At 42.7% G+C, this 12,598-nt stretch overlaps 1 protein-coding gene across 4 annotated transcripts in view; it reads left to right on the top strand.

Moving 5' to 3' along the window:
• The first annotated feature begins 2,646 nt into the window (after window positions 1-2,646).
• LOC142590961 (TOX high mobility group box family member 3-like) overlaps window positions 2,647-12,598 on the top strand; it is a 739,235-nt gene continuing 729,283 nt past the window's right edge. For 2 of the 4 annotated variants that reach the window (XM_075703360.1, XM_075703340.1), the window contains exons 1-2: window positions 2,647-2,902; window positions 9,100-9,198. The gene's annotated coding sequence lies outside the window, so the exon portion shown is untranslated. The remainder of the gene's footprint in view (window positions 2,903-9,099; window positions 9,199-12,598) is intronic. The other 2 variants (XR_012830300.1, XM_075703332.1) reach the window with 1 other exon arrangement.

Raw genomic sequence — 12,598 nt, 5'->3', positions numbered from 1 at the left:
CTAGATCTATCCAAACGTTCGATCGGGTTTCCCATCCAAAGTTACTTCAGAAACCTATCCACTACCTCGGTGATAACAGCATCACCAAGTGGATAAAAAGCTATCTTGCAGGTCGACGTCAATATGTATGTTTCAAAGTCTACTCTTCGGATTGTGGCGATGCACTCTAAGAACAGTTTACACCCTTTGGCTTGCCCCTTCTGCCACACAAAAATAATCGTCATCTGCCTTGATGCGTTTCCTTTCTTTATCGCTGCGAGCCCAGAACTTTCCAGTAACGAATGGCACGCGCATTATCAGCATAGAACAGTTTACACCCTTTGGAGTGCCCCTTCTGATAACGCGCGTGCCGTTCGTCACTGGAAAGTTCCGCGCTTGCAGCGATAAAGAAAGGAAACGCATCAAGGCAGATGACGATTATTTTTGTGTGGCAGAAGGGGCAAGCCAAAGGGTGTAAACTGTTCTTATAGTGTGTGCTATCTGGCGTCCCACAAGGTGCCGTTTTAGCTCCTATCCTCTTTCTTCTTTTTATCAATGATTTACAGATTAATACTAACGCCACAGTAAGAATGTTTGCAGATGACTGCGTTACCTACAAGGAAATAACCTGTCGCGATGACCAGATTACCTTAAACAGTGCACTTGAAAGCCCCATAAGCCCCGCCCCCCTGGCTACGCCCCTGAGCAGACGCAGCGGCAGCACTCCCGGCTAAATGCTATGTTCGTTTGTGCGCGGAACGCTTGGGAGCAATGCAATCACGACGCGCAAGCGGGCATGTCACGTGGTGTTTTTTTTTTATTTCGCGGGCCATCCGCAGTAAGCTAAAAAACACTCATACCTAATAGAAAGGCAGAAACTGTTTGTTCGGACGTTTTGTAAACCGCTCTGCAACTTTCTTATTGGAATTTTTTTCTAGCTTCGTTGCTTCAGTAGTTAGTTAATTAATCTTGACTAATTATCGAATTAAGCAATATACAAAAAATAGCATGCCACACTACATACAAAAGTGAGCAACATGCATTTGGTCGCGTAGTCTTAAAATGCATCGGCATATTTTTAAACTCTGGCTAAAGTTAGCTGAAACACGCTGCATACATTTCTGCAAATATACAGCATAAAACAGCAATGTAGTAGTCACTAAGTGGAATATTACGCAAAGTAAATGTAGTAAAAACTGGAAATTATACGATGTCAACAACTAGTACTAGAATTAAAACAGTAGTTAAGACATTAGCAACAGAACAAACCAGCAATGTTTATAATGTCTACAAACGAAAAAAACTAGAAGAAAGGAAAAAAAAGAAAAAAAAAACAAATGATCAGGAAAGAAGTGAATAGCTTGGATATGCGGATAATTTTGGTTATCTAGTAGGAAAGTGACTAATATTTTCTTGAAGAAACCTAAATAAGAAGAGCGCTTGAGATCTAGTGGGAGGCTGTTCCAAGTATATAATGCTGCGAAATATCCAAATTGTTTTCCATAATTAGTAGGTATTAGTGGCAATAGGAAATTGTTGTTAGCTGCGAATCTTATGCGGTTTAAGTCAACCAAAGCAGCCCCAGAAAATATATTTACTGGGGGAGGGTTACGTGTTACCTTAAATAACATTACGGCTAATTTATATTTAACAAGATTATTTACTAAAAGTATTCTGTGGTTGTAAAGCATAGCAGAAGCCCTGCAATAGAATGAGCTGAACGATAATATACGGATGGCCTGATTCAGCAAATGCTGTAGTGGTGCTATATCTGTTGGATATGTGTCACCCCACGCTGTAATACAATAATTGAGATGGCTGAGAATAAAAGGATGATGCAAGGTTAGCAATGCTGGTTTGCTAAGATAATACCTAGCTTTAAGCAAAATTCTAATACCAGCAGGAAGCTTGAGCTTCATAAAGGCGATATGACTTGTAAACTTTAAGTTGGAGTCTAGAATTATAGAAAGAAATTAGCATTCATTAACTGCACTGATGACAAGAGAGTTTAGGTTGACAGTGGGTGTGAATTCTGGTGTTAGTATGGTTACTGCATTCGAGCGACGACGGCGTATCAGCCTTCTCCTTTATTAGTTTTACCAGCCATATCCTCTGGACTTTTAAAGTTTTTGGAAACTTGTGAAAGTTGACGCTTTCTTTTTTTTTCTCGAGCTGACGATGGACATTGAGGAAACCCAACAGTAGGTCACTCATGATAAGACTGCCGAGTGAACATCCCTTCTGCTGAATATCAAGTTTCCGTGAATTGTTGACTAGCGTAACTATATGAATATAAAGCTTGCTGAGTAAGCGATGTGCTTGTAGAGCACTACCCTACTAGCTGTAATCGAAAATTTTAAACAATGCAGGGCGTCATGGAGTGCTGCAGACATGGCAGCAGACGACAAAAGCGCGAGTATTCGTGAGGTGACGTCACGCAAATGGCGCTCGCAGCACCACCACCAATGGTGCTCGTGGCAATAAGTAAATCTCTAATCACCGGTTAATTTTATAGATATACAATGCTAGAAAATTTTTACGCAAGCGAAATTTTGTGCTAGAAATAATTTGTAGTGCTTTGAGCGTAGTAAGCTCATAAAAAATTATGCTCGCTACGTTGGCTAATCCGATGGCTACATGCTACCAAGGCCTGCCAAGGCGCTGACCCTACCATCGTGCACCCGTGCGCCATACCACGTTTTGCCGGCGTGTGTTGCCTTCGTTCATACTGCAGTGCTTCATTCATTGCCGGGCTGAAAAAAAAAAAGTATAAACTTACCTTGGAACTTGCTGTGAACTCTTGTGCTAGTGGTCGGTTATCCTGTGAAGTGCCAGGTGTTTGGCTGTGACCTTACGACGTCGTTTGTGGTGTGATTTGGTGACGCTGCAAGACGCGCGCCTTGTTGCTAGTGGCTGTGTTCGTGTATGTGTTTTCTGGTTGTATACATGCGTTTATGTGCTCAAAAGTAGCAGACCGCTATTGCATGCCATCAAGCCTCGTTAAGTTGACTGAAAAGGGGATACTCTTGCTAAACATGCGAGCTCGCACGATCTCTCTGCTACCAGCAGCGGCTGTGTGTGCGTTTCTTTGCGGAGCTTTAGTTTCTCTGCTTAAGGAGTCAATAAACACTCTGCTGAATAATGTGGCGATGATTTACTGAAATGGAGCACCTGTAGCATACGGTGTTTGGGATAAATTAGCTAGTTTTCAATGTAGCTAGGGGATTGGTTCTCAGGTAAATGTAAGTGAGCGAATAGGTGTCTACGCCTTGTTTATTCCATCAGAGAGAAAATTGATGGGCAGGTGCAATAACATTTCTTGCAGTGTATCCACCTACCGTGTGCCGCCATGGGCGCGCATGCAATGAAGTGTACACGAGTTCGCTGACGAAGGTGTGCATGTGCGACACAAATTCTTCCCTTTTCCTTTAGACATTTCTGGTTCTGACTGGGGTTGCAGATGTCGCGAGGCACTTTTTATCGTCGCAACGATGTATTAGATTTTGTACAACTACTGCTCCACGAGAGCCTGAGGCTAGCGCTGACTTCAGGAGAGCACCTGAGATTGTAATAACGCGGGTGGCGAAGCGTCTCCAGGGCACCCAAGAGGCAGCGAGGGGTTCACAGCTGGAGCCAGGAGAGGCCGCCGAAGCCTCCAAGTGCCGGGTATGTTCGCATACGAGACTGATTGTCCGCGACCTCCGGCTTGTGGAGGCCTCGGCGAGCCCCGAACCCAAGGATCATTCGGGTTCCAGCCATTATGTACCTGTAGCGCCTTTGCGGTATTGGAAGCGCAACCAGAGTAAACTAAAAGATATGTTGTTGCAACTTGCAAAAAAAAAAAAAAAAAGTAAGAAACGCCGGCCTCGAGAAAACTGCTTGCGCAGCCACCAAGTGGTGACGCTATGAGCTACCATGCCCCGCTACTTCTGCAGCACCAGTCGGAACCTTGCCCCTTTTGGCACCATACATTGGTCATTCAGAAAGCTCGGAGTGCTTTGAAGCTGGTGGCTACCTCTGCATTTAATAATTAAAATATAGAACTAAATGAAGTATTTGTATTAGCCAAGTGTTATGTCTGCTACACAGAACTCCGCTTTAAGATTCACCAGCAAAAATGTTAAAGATGCTGTATTGGTGGAGCAGTTAGTCTGTGTGCGCTTTTCTTAACTACTGCATGATAGTGTGAGGTTGTGTAGCTTTAAGATAAATAGTGAACAGTAATAAAATAAAGGGTAATGATCTCTGAAACATTCATGTTTGCGAAGATTGACATCAAAGATAACTAATTAAGGCACAGGCCAGTTTTCTCACACAATGCACAATAGCCTTCATTGTCCAAATGAGCATTGATTATTCCAATAATATTCATTTGGTTAATATTTAGCATGGTTGGTTTCCCTAAGTCAATACTGCCCTAAATATTGTAATTGCAGGGAAATAACACGGGCTCTCAAATTGGCTTAAGGATCTTGGATAGTGCAATAGGATGTTAACTTGCTCAAGAAGAGCATTGGCTTGGCTTTAACCCTTTGTGGTCGTGTGTCAGGCACTACCTGACTCAAGAATGTTCGTTCCGGTCAGATGTCGAGTAGCAGGCAACAAGTGCGCATGCTCATATTCACCAGCTATTTGGGTTGGTTGCGCCGTGTTTTCAGAACTTTTTCAAGTAATCAGTGCGCTTTGCAGTGTCTCCAAACGACAGCAACACTTTTTTACCTCCTTCATGCTGGAAGGATTTTCACGCAATTTGAGTAGTGCGCCGACAGGACGGTAGCATTTTCTGCATGAGCGCTTTATAGACGAAATTCACGTAAGTTCATTTAATCAAGTGATGATTTTAGTTATGTGAATGTAGTGTTTCATCTTCAGATGGTCGGCAAATATCCTTGTATGAGAGCACTTAAGAAGGCAGTGACTATGAGGACTAACAACATGTATTGAAAATCCTGACTTCTGCTCGAGAGAGTGCTTCAAGTGCTACCACACAGTCTTCAAATGCTGTTGAGAGCCTCAGGAATCGGCAAATTTTCTTAAGTCACTTACTCGTGCATTAGCTTTTTCTGCGTGGCATCTAAATGGTGGTGCTGACTGGAGCGACCGCAAAATGGGTAATTATGCGTCTCCATTAATACTCTTGGTCTGAGAATACACCTAAATTGTGTTAAATAAAAGTTTGGGATTGAACTACCCCATTTAAATGTGTACCATCTGCACCAAAAATAGACGTCGCCCATTGTGACCCATGTTCATTGGCATTGACCTGCTTTAAGTGGTGTCATGGACCAGTATAATGCAATGATTCCTTTTGCCCAATTCTACTCCTTTCCTAACATTTACTGCTCACGACTGGATGATCCTGGTGGCAACACTGGTGGATTGTCACTTGGACCACGGACAAAGTACGAAAAGGAAAAGAATTGGAATAGAATTGTTATATTATCCCGGCCTTGGGCCTCTGCAGCATCTTCGCTTTCAACTGTTTAGAGCAATCAGGTGATCATTTTAGCACTATAAGACCGCACGCCCACTCTCTCCACAGTTGCAGTGGTGCTGCATATTCATACAACAGATGCTTATTTTTGAAAGCTGACATACAGTGGTATTTGATCTAGATGATTCAGCAGTCACTATCATGGTTGTTTCAGTTATAACATTTACTCACAATCTTTCTGCAGCACCATGGTTAAAGAGTGACTGTTAAGAAAAGGCTGCAGTGTAATGGTGTGAGTGTTCTCAGCAAAACAATGCTCAGCATTTGAGTTGTCAATGCTACCTCAGAACCATTGTTGAATGCTGCTGAAATCACAGAATGAATCGGTTTAAGTTAGTCACCTGAAACCCTTTCCCTTGGTGGGCAGTGTGTGACATGGCTAGGATGAACGAGAAGAAAGGGGGTTGCGAAGGTTGTGGGTTCGGTTCCCACCTACGGCAGGATGTTTTTTCATCCACTTTAATTTCCATTAATTTATCATTTCTTTATTTCATCTATTAAGCACAAGTAATTTCCCCCTTTGTTGTCCTTGGTGTCAGTGTTTGTTGGCTTCTTATGATATGGCTAGGATGAGGCAATATGGAATGCTGTAATGGATAAGCATTATTTGTTGTTGGTCTGCGTGTTCTTTGTGTCAATTTTAGTCGCTCATATGGTGAGTATGTGTGTTTTTATGGCTCTTGTTTTCTTGTTTTTTTCTTCTTTTGTTGTTGTTTTCTTCTTTCTAATAAATCCATATGTCATAAAACCAGACGTATCGTAACGTGCAGTATTTCCATGCATTACACCACTGTGAGCAAAGCTGAAATAAATGGGATATAGAAGAAAGGCTGCTGAAATACACAAGTCAGCGTTACAATAGAGCTGGCATTTGTAGCTTTCGTGGCTAGACAAAAGATACCCTGTTAAAGGCAATGTTGAAGGGTTGGTAGCTAGTGGAAAAGGTTCGTTCAGTCATATCCATCCAGTACTGAATTTAGGGAGGACGTGTCGGAATAGTACTATTCTGTTGTGTAGGTAGGTGGGATCAGTTTCGAAAAGGAAGTTCTGGTTCCTCTGTATACTATATTTTAGTGCTCCCATTCAGAACTGGAAGTTCTTGTCCTTCAGCAAAGTCGAGGTTTATGTTTAAGGATCAAGCATTGTTGATATGCACATGCTGCTTCCTATTTTAGCCCCTGTTTCCTATTTTAGCACAATTTCAGTGTGCCTGGTGCATGCAAAAAATATTGAGCGAGATTTGTGTTGATTTTACCTGTAATACGTAAACAAGTGCCACATTTTCTAACAAGGCAAAGAAGTAAGAAGCCTTGAGATAGTCAATCCTGGGCTTATAACATGCCTGCATTTATTACATCTATTATGAATATAAAGGTTTTGAGTGACATATTTCACTGCATTGTTACGTCTTGTGTAGTTCCACATGCAATGAGTTGTTCGGGGGTCCAAGCTTACACTGCCCTCCCATTCACATTAGGGTTGCCTTATGTAGGTATGTATAAGTCCATGTATCATGGGTATGCGTGTGTATTGGACATAAGTGACACGCTGGAGCTCGTCAATTAATCCACTCTCCTCACTTCATTTGCATGATTTGTGTTCAAGTAATGCTGCTGTATTAGCGATGTCCTTATTTTGGGCAGGACTTACATGCTGGTGAACAGTGTTCAGTGCAGACAAGTGTAACTGTAAAGTGATTCCAACATACTAGCCTTTTCTTTTTTCTACTTTTCGTCTGTCAAGATAGCCTTAGAAATTTTGTAAATTAAGGTTGATGTTTTTCTGTAGTTCTGTCTTTTGTCTCATTTATTTTAAAGCTACTCTTGCTTGTCATATTTATTTTTACTTTTCACACTAGCAAGTTTGTTCGTCGCTGTGTTTGCCCCATCACCAAAGCAATCTTTTTCTTTGTTGTACACTGCGTCATTGAGCTGGCAATATTATGACGGGGCCGACTTTTCAATTTCCAATGCCATGAGAACTTTTTGTGATCTTTCATGGTTCAACTTGGGGCATTACTTCCTTTCCAAAATAATTTGACGGCCATGCCACTGAACTTTTGAATTTAATACGCTGGTTTGGATAGGTGATGCTTTGGTTTGGTTTTAAGAATTTCTGAAGACAGTTCTCACATTACTGTTTAACGGTATGCAGTGAGGCTTCCTCATTTTGGTATATATTAACCTCCTCAACATGGGAGTTGCACAAAATAGGATATTAATTACAACTTTAACATTATTCTCGAGATTTGAATTTGGCATCTACAAGAAGAACATGTGTACTACCTGGGAGTTTGTACGCTATGCCTTGGCACCTTTCATGTTCTGGTAGAAGAAACTATAGAAAGTGCCATTATTGGATGTGTGATGAAAGAGTCATATTTAATTAGGGTTGCTTCTATAGCCTTTCAATGTTGTTTGCAAAAATAATGGGTGTGTCTCAATTTATTGACTGAATTTGCCATTTTTGGCAAACTGAAGTTTACAAAGCAGACGTCCCATCACAGTTTACTTTTGCCTCTTTGTTTTGACGAACTGTAACATTTTTAATTGACAGTATGCTTTCAAGCAGAAACAATGGGAAATGTTTAAGAGGGCTGGAAAAGTGCTGGTTGATGTGCTTGTATCTCAGCTGCTACAGTGCCACTGAATGAAGGGGCATAATCTGCACCAAAAGTTTGCATGGTGTCACCCCCATTAGGTAGATGATTTTCAATGCAGCCTTGACTAAGCAGCTTTGAATCCATAGGTGCATTCTGCAGTTGCATATGTGACCAAAATACTGTTCCACATACTTCTAGGCATTTTGCAGACTGAGCTGAAATCCTTTCTTTGATTCTACACTCCAGAAGAAAAAGAAAATGCGGCTGGGCAGGTTACGTAATGCGCCGGTTAGATAACTGTTGGACCATTAGGGCTACGGAATGAGTACAAAGGGAAACGCAGTTGAGGACGGCAGAAGACTAGGTGGAGCGATGAAATTAGAAAATTCGAGGGTGCTAGTTGGAATCGGTTGGCGCAGGACAGGGTTAATTGGAGATCGCAGGGAGAGGCCTTCGTCCTGCAGTGGACATAAAACAGGCTGATGATGATGATGACACTCCAGAATCTCAGTGCTAACAATACATGACATTAGTGCCATGGAATGAAGTCATTAATGGTGTTGCTTGTTTTCATAGATTAGTTCAATTGCTTACTCGTCCAGTAATACTGATCTTGTACTTGTCATGCAAATTATTGATGTGCATAGTTCTACTGATATACAAATTAAAGGGTGCAATGTTGGGCTTGCCTCATTTGTTAACTGTATCCATAGGTAATGATTTCTATTGTACAATGTAGAGGAATGTGTGGTAATGCCAAATTTTGTTGTGATATTCTTCAGAGAACTGGAGCTATGTTAATGAGACTTGTCTTACAGACAAGTTCTCGTGATTATCCGGTGCGTAGGCCCCAGCAGATGTTGATATGCTGAACAAAGTGATATCAAAATTGCAGCCTAAATGCTGGCCAGACATGACCCTTATATACATATAAAAGTTTTGTGAATCATCTGGTTTGTGTTTTGTGAGCATGCTGCACTTATTGGTGCACATTTATTAACAGGTGCCTCTTTTGCGTACCCAGGGCATAACTTGTCAACAACCTTCATTACCAGTTGGCTCCTGCTCTCACTGCAGTGTCCCCAAGACCGGGCTGTGAAAGTACGCCTCTTGCAACACTCCAGTAAGAATTCTTTTCATATGGCTTTTACTATATATACACGTACCACTGTCACGTGCAAACTGAACCAATCCAATCCTTTCACATATTTCCTTATATCTCATCATACCATCCATTTACCTGTCACCCTTGATGGCATTTCCCTTCCCTTGGTAACCATTCAATTATTACAGTAGACAGCCAGGCTTATTATGACCTGCATTGTATGACCTACCCGATTCCACTTTGGTCCATAATTTATACTGCTTTCTAATTTATCTTTTACTTAACAATATGGCAACCATTTTCATTTTAATTGCTCATTACAATGTCCTTAGCTTCAATTGAAGTTTCTTTACTTGTCTCCAATATTAAGCCGATGTATTAGCAGAATACAGTGACCTTACACTTTTTTTTTCAAGGATATTGGTAAATTGCGGTTCATGACTTAGTAGTGTCAGTCCAGGCACTCCAATCCATTTGTTTTTATACAGGGTCTCTTATAATCTCCCATGACTACTTGGTCTCATATATGCACTTGTTCACTGCTTGTACAAGCTGACAATTAATTGCAAACCTTTGTTTTCTAACCGTGTTACTGAATAGTACTTTAGTTTTGTGCATAATAATCTTCAAGCCTTTTAGAAGACTTTGGTCATTTAGGTCTTGGAAGTGCTCAGTCATTCATTGCAAGTCATCTGCAGACTGCAGCTTCTAGAACTATTTACCATCAGTCCTCCAATTCAGAAGGCTTTGCGTATTTATTTGTTTCTGCTGCAAATTCTGTTGATTCCCATCATGTTATTCTGAAAAAACATCGCCAATACGGGAAACAGAGGGTAATAAGCAGACATGGCAAAGTGCAGCACTTTGTTGTGTCTGCTTTTTGCCCTTCGTGTCCTTCATTTCAGTCCCCTCAGAAATGGATGGTGTTCTGGGATGCAAAGTCAGTGTTGCAGGCTGTAGAATATTTTATAAAGTGGGTCCTGCATTAGATGCTGATTCAGGCAACCGCAAAGCTTCACAGGAATGCCCAGCATGTTTCCATGAGTGCCTAGTAACTCTGGCATGGTTGGGAGTGAACTAACTGAGAGTGAGTCCACATCAGTCATCTTATAACCAATTAAGTTGGTTGGGCCTTTTGGTGGCTACGTACCAACTTTTTGATCACGTCAGTCGTCAGTCACGCAAGGCCTTACGATGAGCTCTTTATAATGATGTACAGTGCTCATGCTGACCACTTCCGCAGGCACCTGCATGCCTTCGATACGAACAGAAAATTTAATCTATTCCAGAAGGTCATGCAGAGGCAAGCATCTTTGTTGCACAAGATTAATCTATGCGTTGTTTTACAGCGAAGCTGTATATGGCTAGCTGATTCGTCCATCCATCCGTCTGTCGGTTGCCTGTACGCCAAAACTCCTCTGACGTGACACCATGCGCATGCGAGAAAAAAAAATAGAGTAAAAGAGAGGCATGCAATTAGGCAACACCACCTAGATAGTACAAGGCCTGTTTACTCCAATCCATTACGTCACGCTACCTGCCCTGAAATTTCCATTGACAAGGCTGGCGTGATGAAAGTGGTGACGTCAAAATCACTGTTGCCTACTGAGGAGCATCCTCATTAGATTCTGTGGCAGTCGGGCCAGGTAACATGACATCATAGATCGGAGTGAAAAGGCCTTATGCTATCTAGGTTGTGTTGGATTAGCTGCGCCAGTAGTGACGTCATTGCTGTCCATTGCAGCCGAGCGCACGCACAGCAGTTTCTCTCCAGCTCCGAAATGGATAGGCCATGCGACATACATACTCCTGAGGAGCAGGCAGCTTTTGATCAGCAACGCCGCGAGCAGAACCGGGAACGAGCTCGTCTACACCATGCCGATGCTGCAGCCCGGGCACAAGAACAGGCTCGTGCAGCTGAGCACAAGCAGCAACTGCGTACCATGGATCTGGCAGCCTACCAAGCCATCGTTTAATGAACCATCAGGATTAACCCAATTATAAACACTGGGGCCGCACATTTCAGCTTCGCTGGTTAACCATCCATATGGAGTGCTTCGGTGGTGATTTTTTCCCTGGCACTACTACCATCTCATGTGCCATGTGTACAGCTCTGCTGTGAGAGCTGCTGGGCACTATAGCATTGGAACACATATTATGTTTACCTAGCTTTTATGTCCCCAAGTAACGGACACTGGATGGCTTGCTAGGTATACTACCACTATTGAAGAGCGCTGTTCTTGTCCCATGGCCTGATACTAAACTGCGAGACAGACAAGTGCCTCATTGGAATTCCTGCATACCATAATACCTGACATGTGACTTCAGTAGGGCTGCTACGTATTGTATGCACACATTCCTTGCTTGCCTCCTCCTCATCATCATTCATCGCTACTTTTGCTCTTCTTTCCCATTGCAGAGTAGCAGATTTGAGTGTAACTGGTTGGACTGCCTTCTCTGTCTTTCCTGTAACAAGATCTCTCACCCTCTCTTCCTCAACTGGTTCCTGTTCCGGTCTTATTAATCAGTAGCAGTGCCCATAGAGAAAGGAAGGATATGAGGGAGCATTACGTCATGCAGCCAGCCTTGGCAAGTGAACGCTCCGTGAAGCCACAGTGGTGGCCCAGCACGTGACCTCTTGCGTCGAGATCAAGGAGCAAGAATCGAAATTGGCTGAGGTTTGCAGTAGCTATGTCAGTAGTTTTTATTCGGTGCGCACTTGCTCAGCTGCTCTGGCATGGCTCTGCCTGCAGAGTGGGAACACTAAAACCAACCGCAAACTTTGAAGTGCGATCACGTGTTGGGCCGACAGGTTTGCCTTCAATCTCATTGCGTTATGCTCCCTCCTATCTTTTTCCTTCCTCCATGGCAGTGTCCGTCAAATTTTTCACAATTACCAATTAAGCCAATTTGGCTGGGTTTACCAGAATCCTTTCCAATCTAAGAACCTTGAATTATTACCTTCTTTTTTCTTTCTTTTATTAACCTTGTGTGAATAGCCAACTTAGGTTATTTCATATTTGGTTATAGTGGTAACGTACAGCTGGCGTTTGCAGGCCGTGTTTCACGGGTCCTGCAGCGTCCCCTTGTAGGACTCCATGGTGGGTGGCTGGCGTTACTGCCGAAATCTCACATATCTTTATGGATAGCTCCTTTCCTCCACTCCCTGATCGCCCTCAGAAAAGAGGGCGCACCGATGAAGCTTTTCAGTTTTTCGGACGCCAAGTCCACAACTTCCCACGTTTCCATGTAGTTCACTCGGAAAAACACGGCAAACCAGTGCGCACTATTTCACCGTCCCTTGTATCAAAGACTTTGAATGATGTTTTTGGAGCCGGTTATAAAGCCACCAGGATGGCAAGCGGTGATCTCCTCCTGGAGCTCCGCGATAAGAAGCAATACGAGAAACTGCCTAAGC

This window comes from Dermacentor variabilis, chromosome 1 (assembly GCF_050947875.1).
Source record: "Dermacentor variabilis isolate Ectoservices chromosome 1, ASM5094787v1, whole genome shotgun sequence".
Classification (NCBI taxonomy): domain Eukaryota; kingdom Metazoa; phylum Arthropoda; class Arachnida; order Ixodida; family Ixodidae; genus Dermacentor; species Dermacentor variabilis.
Note: the sequence above shows the minus strand (reverse complement) of the source record. Positions and strands in the feature narration are given on the sequence as shown.